A 14,990-nucleotide genomic window follows, 5' to 3' on the forward strand; every position below is an offset into this window, starting at 1 on the left:
GTCACTGCTACGTCACATGTTGGTGTTGAGTATAAGAGTGTCATTGCTATGTCATATGTTGGTGTTGAGCATATGAGTGCCATTGCTATGTCACATGTTGGTGTTGACTATAAGAGTGTCTTGCTTAGTGACATGTTGGTGTTGACTATAAGAGTATCATTGCTATGTCACATGTTGGTGTTGACTATAAGAGTGACATTGCTAAGTGACATGTTGGTGTTGACTATAAGAGTGTCATTGCTATGTCACATGTTGGTGTTGATCATATGAGTGTCATTGCTTTGTTACATGTTTGTGTTGACTATAAGAGTGTCATTGATATGTCACATGTTGGTGTTGAGGTAAAGAGTGTCATTGATATGTCACAAGTTGGTGTTGAGGTAAATAGTGTCATTGCTATGTCACATGTTGGTGTTGACTATAAGAGTGTAATCGTTTTGTCACATGTTGGTGTTGAGGTAGAGTGTCATTGCTATGTCCCATGTTGGTGTTGAGCATATGAGTATCATTGCTATGTCACATGTTGGTGTTGAGTATAAGAGTGTCATTGCTAAGTGACATGTTGGTGTTGACTATAGGAGTGTCATTGCTAGGTCACATGTTGGTGTCAAGCATATGAGTGTCATTGCTATGTCACATGTTGGTGTTGATCATATGAGTGTCATTGCTATGTCACATGTTGGTGTTGACTATAAGAGTGTCATTGCTATGTAACATGTTTATGTTGAGGTAAAGAGTGTCATCTGATCATTGCTATGTCAAATGTTGGTGTTGACTATCAGAGTGTCATTTCTATGTCACATGTTGGTTATGAGGTAAATAGTGTCATTGCTATGTCACATGTTGGTTATGAGGTAAAGAGTGTCATTGCTATGTCACATTTTGGTTATGAGGTAAATAGTGTCATTGCTATGTCACATGTTGGTGTTGAGTATAAGAGTGTCATTGCTATGTCACATGTTGGTGTTGAGTATAAAAGTGTCATTGCTATGTCACATGTTGGTGTTGAGGTAAATAGTGTCATTGCTATGTCACATGTTGGTGTTGAGGTAAAGAGTGTCATTGCTATGTCACATGTTGGTGTTGAGGTAAAGAGTGTCATTGCTATGTCACATGTTGGTTATGAGGTAAATAGTGTCATTGTTATGTCACATGTTGGTGTTGATCATATGAGTGTCATTGCTATGTCACATGTTGGTTATGAGGTAAATAGTGTCATTGCTATGTCACATGTTGGTGTTGACTATAAGAGTGTCATTTCTATGTCACATGTTGGTGTTAAGTATAAGAGTGTCATTGCTATGTCACATGTTGGTGTTGAGGTAAAGAGTGTCATTGCTATGTCACATGTTGGTGTTGAGGTAAATAGTGTCATTGCTATGTCACATGTTGGTTATGAGGTAAATAGTGTCATTGCTATGTCACATGTTGGTTATGAGGTAAATAGTGTCATTGCTATGTCACATGTTGGTTATGAGGTAAATAGTGTCATTGCTATGTCACATGTTGGTGTTGAGGTAAAGAGTGTCATTGCTGTGTAACATGTTGGTTATGAGGTAAATAGTGTCATTGCTATGTCACATGTTGGTGTTGAGGTAAAGAGTGTCCTTGCTATGTCACATGTTGGTGTTGAGGTAAAGAGTGTCATTGCTATGTCACATGTTGGTGTTGAGTATAAGAGTGTCATTGCTATGTCACATGTTGGTTATGAGGTAAATAGTGTCATTGCTATGTCACATGTTGGTGTTGATCATATGAGTGTCATTGGTATGTCACATGTTGGTGTTGAGGTAAATAGTGTCATTGGTATGTCACATGTTGGTGTTGACTATAAGAGTATAATTGCTATGTAACATGTTGTGTTGACTATAAGAATGTCATTGCTATGTCACATGTTGGTGTTGAGGTAAATAGTGTCATTGTTATGTCACATGTTGGTTTTGAGGTAAAAAGTGTCATTGCTATGTCACATGTTGTGTTGAGGTAAAGAGTGTCATTGATATGTCACATGTTGTGTTGACTATAAGAGTGTCATTGTTATGTCACATGTTGTATGATCAGGTGTCACATGTCATGTTCAGTACAGTAGTAAATGCATGTTGTATGATCAGGTGTCACATGTCATGTTCAGTACTGGAGTGGTAAATGAATGTTGTATGATCAGGTGTCACATGTCATGTTCAGTACTGGAGTGGTAAATGAATGTTGTATGATGTGGTGTCACATGTCATGTTCAGTTCTGGAGTGGGAAATTTGCTGTTACAAAATATTAGAAATTATTATAAATTAAGGAATGTATCTCTCTCATGCAAAGCTCTGATTCCTTTCACGAATTTGACTATACTTTTTGGACCTTTAGGATTATAGCTCTTCATCTTTTATATAAGCTTTGGATTTCAAATATTTTGGCCACGAGCATCAGATTCACTGAAGAGACATGTTTTGTCGAAATGCGCATCTGGTGCAACAAAATTGGTACCGTTGATTTTATTATTTCAGTACAGGAGTGGTAAATGCAGTTTTTATGATCAGGTGTCACATGTCATGTTTAGTACAAGAGTGGTAAATGAATGTTGTATAATCAGGTGTTACATGTCATGTTCAGTACTGGAGTGGTAAATGAATGTTGTATGATGTGGTGTCACATGTCATGTTCAGTTCTGGAGTGGTAAATGCATGTTGTATAATCAGGTGTCACATGTCATGTTTAGTACTGTCCCCACATTGTCATTGGAGAAATAAAATATGTGTAAGAAAAAAATAATTGTATAAGAAAAAAATAATTGTATAAGAAAAAAAAATTGAATCATAATTTCCTGTCAATATGCACATCTACATAGTATGTTCTTATTATCTACAAAGTTTCATGAAATTATGTTGTGTGGTTTCAGAGGAGTTGCGATGACAAACTGTTGCAGAAGTACATTGAAACAAATAAGTTCAAAGGGGCGTAACTCCTAGAAAAAAAATTGAATCATAATTTCCTGTCGATATGCACATCAACATAGTATGTCCTTATTATCTGAAAAGGTTTCATGAAATTCTGTTGTGTGGTTTGAGAGGAGTTGCGATGACAAACTGTTGCAGTAGTACATTAAAGTAAATAAGTTCAAAGGGGCGTAACTCCTAGAAATTTTTTTTACTGACGGATGGACGGGTCAAAAACATTATACCCTCCACAACCCGTTGCATGGGGTATAATAAATAGAATGTACACTGAATCACTGAACACTTACAAGGGCAGTGTTTAACTGATCCACATTATGTGTACTATATATTAAATATCTGTAAATGTGTTAAACATTTTACTTTACTTACAGAATCATCTCTACATTCCAAGTTAGCTCTGTTCTTTACACATAATTCTACCTCTTTTATATTCCCCTGCTTTGCAGCTGTAAGAAGTTTCTGTAAGCAAAACAAAGCTTTAACATTTTCCTCTAGAACATACAAATGTATTATAAATGTAATAATTGAATTTAACAAGCTACATTTTAACAGTTTCAACAGTTTATACCAAATACAGTGATTACCAAGAAAGGGTGAAATTGTTGTCTATAATTTCAGTTTTGTTTTTAGAAAAGTCTGTAGACAATTGTATTATGCATCAGTTTTGAGATCAGCCTAAGTTTTTGTTGAGGTTTGTGTTGCTCAGTCTTCATGGTCTTCAGTTTTTTATGTAATGTTTTGAATATAAAAAGAAGACGTGGTATGATTGCCAATGTCAAAAATGAATGAGACAATTCTACAAAATAAACAAAATGACACAGAAAATAACAACTATAGGTCACTGTACAGCCTTCAACAATGATCAAAGCCCATATGGCATAGTCAGCTATAAAAGGCCCTGAAATGACTAATGTAGACTGTTGAATTTTGATTGTTTTTCATTTTTTTCCATGGCGTTGTCAGATTCTCTTCGACTTAAAGAGTTGTGAATGTCCTACAATATCTTACGTTTCTTTTTTTTTTGGTCTCCTGGAATTTTGTATATTGAAATTCTGTTCACTGTAGTCATTTTGATTTCTCCTGTTCTCCCCCTGAGAATACTGCATGCCTGTATCTTATGTACAGTTTATAGACAACATAGGTCACATGACACTGAATTTTAAGAAGAAAAACTTACCCCATCCCAACTTGCCATTATATCCTGTAAAAGAAAATGAAATCATTGTATATTTATAAAAATAAGGAGATATGATTACCAATGAGACAACTATCCACTTAAGTTCAAATGAAGTGGATGTAAGCAATTATAGGCAACGGTACGGCCTTCAACAATAAAAACAAGAGGCTGTCAAGTGACAGCAAACTGGATTTTCCTGCATAGGTCGAACCCTGAACAGTTGAACAAGTATGGACACAACATTTAAGCTTAAAACAGCTCTGAATTTGGATTCTGATTGAATATTTATAATAGATTATTTTCTAATTAAGAGGGAATGCCACGAACCATCAAGCTTCCTCCCTAAAATTTATTGAAAGTACATTTTTAATTTATAATGAAAATGATATTTGCAAATCTGAAACACAAACAGGATCATGTAAAAAAATAAACATTAACACACACAGCAAAAATGAATTACCACATAACAAGTATGACATCTACCTTCATAACACACATGACTTTAAAAAAAAGTCAAAAAGAAATTTTGATGTTATCATTACTCAGGTCAGGAACACTACCTTATATGAAAATGCATGAATAAGCATACTTATGTTCTGGCACGTGTAATTGTTTATTTACGTGTGATGCAATTTATTGTTACCTGTTTTTTTTACCAATCCACTAAATGAGCAACAATGCATTATGGACTACTACGTGTTTACAATCAACCAAGAACATGTACTACTTACTTAAATACAACACATTTTGTCGTGCAGTGCGTGATTAACAAATTCGCTTAGTTTTTCATTTTTTGTATCCACATTTATAGTTCGTGATATAAAGTATTCGTTCCATGCTCAGATTAATGAAGAGTTCTTTCTATGCGAAGAAAAAGTGTTTGATTTACCAGATATATAGCTATTCACGTGTTTGATGATGACAAACTTTCAAACTGTTCCCTTTGCTCTGACGGTAGTGGAAAACAACTGTTGTTTCATATGGTTTTCGTCTTTGCTAAGATTTTTTTTCAAATGCAAATAATGATATTAGATTTTTTTTTAATTTTTAACGGACTCGGACTCGAACATTTGTCAATCTTAATAAAATCATTAATGATGTTATCCATGTTTATGTTCGACAACGTGGGAAATTTGATATTTTTTGTGAAAATTGCACCTTTACACCTAAACCTACTATATTTCTTTTATGCATTGGATATACAAATTTCTATTTTTGTATATAAAATAAGGCCGTTTTTTTTTATGTTATTTTACACAAATAATTTCTGGTCACTTTATAGCTTACTTTTCAGCAACGAACCTATGATTGCTTACTTTACTAGATTGTGTATTGAATGGAAATATATCTCAATTGGCACTCATACATCATCGTCCTATTTCTAACTTAATAGGTAATATTGCACCCACTATGATCCAGAGGATTTATATAATCGGAGATATTGCACAGGACAGCAGCTGAACGATAAAATTACCTATGACGGACTCTGCTGTTGTCTGTTCTATAGTCGGGTTGTTGTCTCTTTGACACATTCCCAATTTCCATTCTCAATTTTATGCATCGAGTGATGAAACTATACAAAATATGGTAAGCTATTTACCGTCCGAGCTTTATTAACACTTATTTTTAGCATACTGAATATTATGATGTTCAGATCCTGATAAAAAGTTTACACATCCAGACTCCAGTACATATAGAAGTGTTTCTGTGCCATTTTTTGTGTTTTTCGAGGGAGAAATGTTTTTGGAATGACATTATATATGTTTTAAAGAGATTACAAAATTTTCAAACTTGACAGTTATCACTTCATATGAAATTTCACGGTTTCACGTCGTGAAATTATTGCACAGGTACAATGCATAACAATGGGAAAAACCTGTTTAACTACTTTTACAAGGCGAGAAAGAAAGTCGAACAGTGAAGCTCGTAAGCAACACTTTTTTCAATCTGAACCTGCAAATTGAAGATTATGTGATTTTAAAGAAACGTGTTAAAGTAAAGTCCCATACTTATTACAGTACAATTAAATACCCAAAGTGAAATCTGTTGGTACGAGTTCTACAACCGTCAATATGGGATTACATGTGGGTCTTCGTCAAACTGTTATTGCAACTTCAGCATATTATTGTTAAGTCTGTCTGCAAGGCCTTAATGCCACTTTATATTCATACCCCTTCTGCCACCAGTCAATCAGAATCTGAAAAAAAAGTTTTAAAATTTAAAACATGTAAACAGATTAAACAGATTAGAGAATGGAAACAAGGAATGTGTCATAGAGACAACAACCCAACCAGAGAGCAGAGACAGCCAAAGGCCAACAATGGGTCATCAACACAGCGAGAAAATTCCGCACCCAGAGGCACACTTGATCTGGCCCCTAAAGGCTAAACAATAATGATTACTAGTTCAGCAAAATAAACATGGTAAACGGCAAATATGTTTGTTATTTGTAAAATAAATCATAAATATTTCAATTTTTAGTGGCCTCTAATGAACTCTTGAAACTGTGCCCAGAAACTAAATGCATAGCCATGATAACTAATTTTGAATTAAATTAATACATTTTTCATTAACCGTGGTAAATCAATGAGACGAGGTATTAAGGGATGAAATTATCTGTTATAACAAGGCTTAGTTATTTAAGGATTGTGCCTGATGTTCATATGATGAAATCATAATCTTTCAGTCAGTTTAATTGAAGTCTGGAGCTGGCATGTCAGTTAACTGCTAGTAGTCTGTTGTTATTTATGTATTATTGTCATTTTGTTTATTTTCTTTGGTTACATCTTCTGACATCAGACTCGGACTTCTCTTGAACTGAATTTTAATGTGCGTATTGTTATGCTTTTACTTTTCTACACTGGTTAGAGGTATAGGGGGAGGGTTGAGATCTCACAAACATGTTTAACCCCGCCGCATTTTTGCGCCTGTCCCAAGTCAGGAGCCTCTGGCCTTTGTTAGTCTTGTATTATTTAAATTTTAGTTTCTTGTGTACAATTTGGAAATTAGTATGGCGTTCATTATCACTGAACTAGTATATATTTGTTTAGGGGCCAGCTGAAGGACGCCTCCGGGTGCGGGAATTTCTCGCTACATTGAAGACCTGTTGGTGACCTTCTGCTGTTGTGTGTTTTTTTATTTTGGTCGGGTTGTTGTCTCTTTGACACATTCCCCATTTCCATTCTCAATTTTATAACTTACTATATATGAGAAACATGGGAATTACTGGGAAGCTTGCACAGAACCTCATTACATGCTCTGATCATATTTCTTACAATAAATTAAAATACATTGTAATTAAGCATGTATATGTCTGAGCAAATGCTTTGGAGTGATGAAGAGAAGCTGTAATAACACCCTTTAGTTATTATAGACATACATGTACTTTTTCTGTAATAACATAGGTGTACTATGCATGATTGGCAACTATGAACTGTTATATCTTTCTATACTTGAGTATACATAAAGACAATAGTAATATCAATATAACTTGTATACATTTAAACAAAACTAATGATGTATATTGTTACTTTGAACATGTAACATACATATGTTATCACAGTTCTTTGATTTTTTAGTCCACAATAACAAATGTATGTTATTTTTCTGTAATAACTCTATAAAGTTATATCCTTGAATGACTGAACCATGAAAATGAGGTTAACGTCGGGTGACAGCTGCCAGTTGGACATGTACATCTTATAATGATTCCATATACAAATAAATTGGGAATGTTTCCATGGGACACAGAAGTTGTCCCCGCTTGCATATCATATAAAGTTATAAAGGGACATAACTGAAGAACAGTAAAGGTCACTATCAAAATTTGGTTGAGGTTAACTTCAGTCAGAGAACGGAAACGAAAAATTCAGCACCTTAAAGGCTTTACCATTTGTAAAGGGGCATAACTCTAGAACGGTTTAAGTGAAGCATCAAAATTCAAACTTGATCTGTGCTTTGTGGAAATAAGCATTGTGTATAAGTTTCATAACATTTGGTTGAGGCAAATTAAAGTTACAGAACAGACACCACCTTTGGAACAGACGGAGGCACAGACCGACAAGGGCATAAATATAGTACACATATTGCTTACAGTATTTGAGATATGATAGATATTTTATTCTCATAAAACCTGAAGTACATAGGTTACAGAGAAGTTAAAAACATGCATATGGACTTGACCCATACAAATTTAACCTTGAATGTTCACTGATCCATGAATAGAAAACTGTCTGACGGGCACTAGGACCCTGCAAGGTACGCACATACCAAATATAGTTATCCAATTACTCATAATAAGAGAGAAATAAAGAATACTAATAATCTTAATTTTTTTTTTCACTGAACCATGAAAATGAGGTCAAGGACAATGGACATATGACAGACAGTCACAGAAACTTACTAACATAAGGCATCTATATCCAAAGTACGAAGTATGAAGGATCCAGGTCTTCTACCTTCTGAAATATTGGGCTTTTAAGAAGTCTGTTACGATGCTGCCGCTGCCACCGCCGCTGGATCACTATCCCTATGTCGAGCTTTCTGCAACAAAAGTCATAGCCTGGACAAAAACTGATTACATGCATGTATTATTTCAGCCATCTTGGTTCGTGGGCGGGGTCACCGGACAGATTTTTTAAACTAGATACCCAAATGATGATTGTGGACAAGTTTGGTTAAATTTGTCTTGGTAGTTTCAGAGGAGAAGATTTTTGTAAAGGATTACAAAAATTTACCAAAAATTGTTAAAAATTGACTATAACATGTATAAAGGGCAATAACTCTGTAAGGGGTCAACTGACCATTTTGGTCATTTGACTCTTTTGTAGATCTTACTTTGCTGAACATTATTGCTGTTTACAGTTTATCTCTATCTATAATAAATTTCAAGATAATAACCAAAAAAGGCAAAATTTCCTTAAAATTACCAATTCAGGGGCAGCAACCCAACAACGGGTTGTCCGATTCATCTGAAAATTTCAGGGCAGAAAGATCTTGACCTAATAAACAATTTTACCCCTATTTTTAGCCATGGCGGCCATCTTGGTTGGTTGGCCTGATCACCGGACACATTTTTTAAAACTAGATACCCCAATGATGATTGTGGCCAACTTTGGTTTAATTTGGCGCAGCAGTTTCAGAGGAGAAGATTTTTGTAAAAGTTTACGACGACGGACGACGACGGACGCCAGACGCAAAGTGATGAGAAAAGCTCACTTGGTCCTTTTGGCCAGGTGAGCTAAAAAGCACTTTACAATGATTAGTACACCTCATTCATTTCATATGCCACCGTCAGTCTTCTTTAGAATAGTTAGTGGCTCAAATATATGCCAATTGAGACTAAAACTGCATGCAAGTTTTCCTTGAAAAGTGAAAAAACTGTGCATCAGACCATGCTGTCTGCAAAAAAAGTTGAATGCAAGAGTTTTTTTGCAATAAGACTTCTTGTATTACAACATCTTAGCATAGAAATGAACAAAAAGTAACAAATTTCCACTTCTCAAAGCTTCTGTCATGTCTGTATGCATTTTTATATGTAAATATGTGCTACGGCCTAAATCGACTCTAAATAATTTTCAATCTCACATGGCCGAAGACCATTAATTTTATACTCATGTGGTATCCCTTACAGAAATGAAAAGTTTGCTGCAATATTGCAACAATATAGCGGCATTATTGCGGCAAACAAATTTGTTTGCAAGAAGTGTTTGCAAGAAAGTTGCAGGTTGTTGCAGCTACCTGCAATATTCCCGCAATGTTACTGCAACAAAATTTGTTTGCAAGAAAATTGCAGCAAGTTTGCTGCAATGTTGCAAGAAAGAATTTGTTTGCCAGAAAGTTGCAGGAACCTTTTCTTTTATTTTTTTAAGGAATGAATATTTGCAACAACTTTGCAAGAAAAGTTTATTTAATAATCATTATGCAAGACATGATAGTAATTCAAGCATTTTAAAATATTACATATGACTTTATTTTTAAGATTTAAGGTTCAAATAATACACAGCATTTTGTTTCTTTGAACATTCGGTTATGGATACTTCAAATTATCTACATTTGTTATGGTCATACTTTACTTTACTCAGATATATCTGGATAATTTGAATAATTTATTTTAAATAATCTTCAAATAACAATTAATCCTTATAAAGAATTCCTAAACTGCATGTTTATCACAATTATATTTTGTAAGGAAAGAATACTTTGGTATTTATTTCAACAAATTTAATGTAAATAATTGTCATAATAATTTTTGTTCTATATGTATTATTACATGCCTTTTTGTCACTTTTTTGTGACCTTTTTCTATGAACAATATTTATAATTATAATATTTTTATCAAATGAATTTAGCCTCACCTGTAGTTTAATTTCTATTATCATTATTTTAAAATTATTTATACACAAATTATCTTTCTCATCTCAATTAGTAATATGAGCTGGTGATAGAAATGGAATGCGCCAAGCCCATCTGGGTTCCATTATCTGTGTAGTGGTCATGGTGGTAAAGACAGGAAGTACCATAAATAAATGTATACAGAGTTTGAGGCCACATTAAGGGCAGAGCATTTCTTCTTTGTATATATTTCCATTATAACTGATAATATCAAAGATAAAACAAAAATGTATATATAATTAATTTTTTAATATAATAAGTAACAAATATTCAAGATTTAGGCAATTGATATTTATAATTAGAGGCAAATTTGAAAGGGATCACATTGAAACAATACCCTAAGCAACCTTGATCAACATATATTCAAAGTTTGAACTGGACATGAACATGCATACAACAAACAAAGATGTCTTCTATCAGGAATGGAAGTAATATGAATTTTACAATGGATTTAGACATGTTAGATCCAAAAGTTCCAATTGATTCTATTGACACTGGGTAGTGCAGATGATAGCCTTCAGTTGACATGACTCTTGGATTCAGGAAGATTAGTGTTTACACATAATTTGGACAACATCTTTTGGTAAGTACAATGGAGTTGAATGTCCACCATTTTGAATAAGTGCATGCTCTTCAACAGTTCAAAATAGTGATAAATAAAGTGTCTTCTTAATTTAATAGAGTTGGCAAAAGTATTAGACAATAGATATATGCACATGAATATTATCAAAATTGTGTAAGATGGGAGATATTTTTTAAATCTTTTTAAGGCTATGTTTTAGAAATAACATTACTTAAATTGAAACAAGAAATCTTCTTATAAAAGCAGTTTCAATTGGTATTAAATGAGAGAGCTGTGATTTGACTGCCAATAAGAGGTTTGTCAGCAAATGGCAACAATGTATATCTTTCATATATACACAACTAATCACAAAAATTAACATTTCAAAGAATATATACAAGACAAATTATGTTATAGTTCAATGAAAAACAAATATTCAAAAAAAACAATAACAACCTAGTACTGGCATGAGGTTAAATGTATTCTATAGTTATTTGCAATTTCTAGAAGGACTTAATCACTTTTAGACATTGCATGACCCTTAAAATGAAACAAATTCTGAAAATGCTCTGTAATCATCTCTTTATAAAGAGTTATTTTCATTCTACAAGTCCAGAATTTACAATATATAGTAGCAACTTAATTGTATCTTTATATCTTTATAATGTTTAGTTATTTTTTTTATTTCTACTAATTAAAATTCTTCAACTTTTATTTTGCAGTATTTGAAATCAGAAAATTCAACTGTAAGGACAGTGAGTACAGAGAAACAGAACTAAAAGCTACACAGATGTAACACGACAACATATAGAGGACAGAGACAATTTTTTTAATTATTAAATCATAAATTTTTAAATGCTAAGTTTTTAATTCCAACTGAAATTGTTGAAAGATTTGCTGCAATGTTGCTGCAATATTGCAAGAAATTAATTTTCCTGCAATATTGCTGCAACATTGCAGCTAATGAACTTGCCGCAATATTGCTGCAACAATCACAGCTACTGATTTTCCTGCAAACATTTGCAGCAATATTGCGGCAATTTGTTGCGGCAATGTTGCAGCAACTGTTTGCAAGAAAACTAATTTGCATACGAAAAATGAATATTTGCAGCAATATTGCCGCAAATATTTGCAGCAACATTGCCGCAAATATTTGCAAGAAGCCTTATTTTTCTGTAAGGGATGCTTTTTGTAACTTTTCTTTACATTTAAAGTACATTTAATATATATATCATGTATATATGGAAGAATAATTAATGGTAAAATAACTTCAAAAACTTGAAATTGGGGAAAAATCAAGTTAGTCGTCCCTTGTTTTAAACAAAGACGGAATCTTAGGGTTGCAGACACACGAAAGAATCATGTTACTTATTGGGATCTATGTAGCAAATTAACACAACTTTCCGTTGTTCGTTATTGACAAATAAGAACGTGCATTTGCTCATACAAAACATATAATCCTGTAGCAAATAGCTCATAGTGGTCTATACTCCACTTATCTTTTTATCATTCTAATATACAAACAAAGACCATGAATACCATTTGCATTGTGTTTCAAAACTGTTTGAGAAACATACACATTTACAGTAAAATACATCTTCCACTTTCCAAATTCATTAAGAAATCAGGGCAAGCAATTTTTCTTCCGGACAAGTAACATTTACAATTTCACTTGCCCAGGGACAAGTGGTCACAACAAATATTTCCACACCCTTGGTCTATATGTCATTTTAATTTATTGTGTCTGGCAAATTAATTCCTTTAATTTTGAATAAATAAATATAAATAATCAGTGCATACCTTTTTTTAAATTTTCTAATCCATAGATTTTATAAGGTCAGGAAAAAACATTAATTGATGGATTATCATGATTATACCTCAATTGAGGTATAATCCACCATTTGACATATAGTGCGATAGACCAATTGAGGTATAATGCAGTTTTTATCATAAATTTTTTTTAAAGAGATATATATTCGAGCATCTTTTTTCATATATCATGTATAGATACCATCTTAAGCTTTGATGAGTACTCATTAGCAGTCTTCACGCTTAACCACAAGTCCTACGGCATTGGCTGGTAATTAAAATTGCTTTCAGACTTGTTTACGAGAATAGTATGTCTTTTACCTGTAACAAAGTACCTGACAAAGAACCAGTTTAAAATTGAGCTTCGGGCTTGTGGACTTTAAAAGTTAATCGTGAAGGCTGCATTAGTGATATGTAATTGCTTCTGACTTCCTCTGCTGTGTTTTAAAAAATGTGGATTATACCCCACCAATTGACGGATATTCACAACGGTTTCCTTAAGTCTGCATCAGTTTTAACTTTAAAATTTGTTAGTAGAAATGCACAGGAAGAGACTACAGAACAAAAATGAGATTTAATAGATGAAAACTCAGAATTTATTAGTAGGAAAAGGAGGGTTGCATTAGTTTTTAGGTTTTTCTAACAAATTGCAGCATGAAGTGTCAGAATCAATTACAATTAAAATTTACATGTCATCACTAAGTGGTCACTATCATCATTCAAATGGTAGATTATACCTGAGTTGAGTTATAATCCACCAATTAATGGTAATTCCTGACCTGTTTTATATTTTCATGATTGAATGCACAATTTTGATTCTAAATGCATTTATAAAAGTCTAAATGAAAGGTTCACGACAAGCTTTTTATAAAAAAAAATACTTGTCACAAAAAAAGTGACAAACATCAGCGCCGCCTGGTGTCTAAAACTCTTCAACAGTTCAAATGCAATGCACCAAGTTTTACTGTCTTTTAACTTTCAAATTTGGCTTCATAAATACTTTAACCTTGAAGATGAAGAAAATAAAAATACTCATTTAAATGTAAAATTGAACATTTCTTCTCAGTCATCATTTAGAAAGTTTTGTCCAAATGCAAAGAAGAAGAGATATGGAAACCCGGAAATGTGTCCATCGACCTGTTACCAGGTTACTGGCCCAAAACCACAATTAATGACCCCGCTTTTCGTTGTCCACGAATATAGTTCCTTTTAATTAGAGTGTATTTTTCCTTAATTTTTTTTCTTTCCTTTCCTCACTCATTTCTTAAATCTTTTTGGGTGGAAATGAAAGAAGAGAGGTCAAATAAATGTTTGGATGTTGTATTTTAACTGATTTTGATATGGAATGAGTGATTAGGCCAAGTGCAAAAAGGGGATATTTACAGTTTTCGGAACATCTCTTGACTTGTCAATAGGGGTATGGATGTGTATTGGCTAAATTTGTAAAAGTGATTGCTTCAATCTTTCTGAATTTTGGATATATATTTGGACTAGGACTATACATTACACACACAAAAAAATTGACAAAAGTGCATGGTGCAATTTTTTTAATGATGCAAAAGGTTATAAAGAACTGATAGAGGAATTAATTGTGGTCTGTGGCCTACTGTGTTCAAAATGTAAATAATATTTCTAAAATGAGATAAAATGAGTAGGGCCTATGTCATTTCTTCACGTGAGTCAGATATAACAGAAATATTTAAAACTTACCCTTTAAAGTCATTGAATTGACGTCTTCTTGGTCAAAAAGAATTGTTTGTAGTTTGTCGATAGCAGGAACAGGAAGCTTTGTCAAAACGAGACACTCAATGACGGGATTGGGACAAGTCGTACCAGGAAAACTCGGACCGGGTTTTAAGAAACTCGGATTAGATTGAAATATCGGACCAGTTTGAAACACTGATTGGGCCCATTTAAGGACGATACAATTTCAAAGACACCTTTGAACAATGTGAAACACTGATTGGGCCTATTTAAGAACGCTCAGTGGTTGATTCTAAGGAAAAAAAGGGGGCGTAGAGGACGTAAGACGCGGCCTCCCGTTTGATCGCCAAATAAATAATTAGTAATTGTTCACGGTATATATAGATTTTTAGTATA

General features: G+C 33.4%; 1 long non-coding RNA gene across 1 annotated transcript; it reads right to left on the minus strand.

Moving 5' to 3' along the window:
* Positions 1–3,320: 3,320 nt before the first annotated feature.
* Positions 3,321–14,703, minus strand: LOC134719159 (uncharacterized). The gene is made up of 4 exons (XR_010107526.1): positions 14,601–14,703; positions 6,158–6,323; positions 4,127–4,150; positions 3,321–3,408 (listed from the first exon to the last, which is right to left on the minus strand). It is a non-coding gene; the product is annotated as an uncharacterized LOC134719159 (long non-coding RNA).
* Positions 14,704–14,990: the final 287 nt, after the last annotated feature.

The sequence above is a fragment of the Mytilus trossulus genome, chromosome 5 (assembly GCF_036588685.1).
Source record: "Mytilus trossulus isolate FHL-02 chromosome 5, PNRI_Mtr1.1.1.hap1, whole genome shotgun sequence".
NCBI classification, from domain to species: Eukaryota; Metazoa; Mollusca; class Bivalvia; order Mytilida; family Mytilidae; genus Mytilus; species Mytilus trossulus.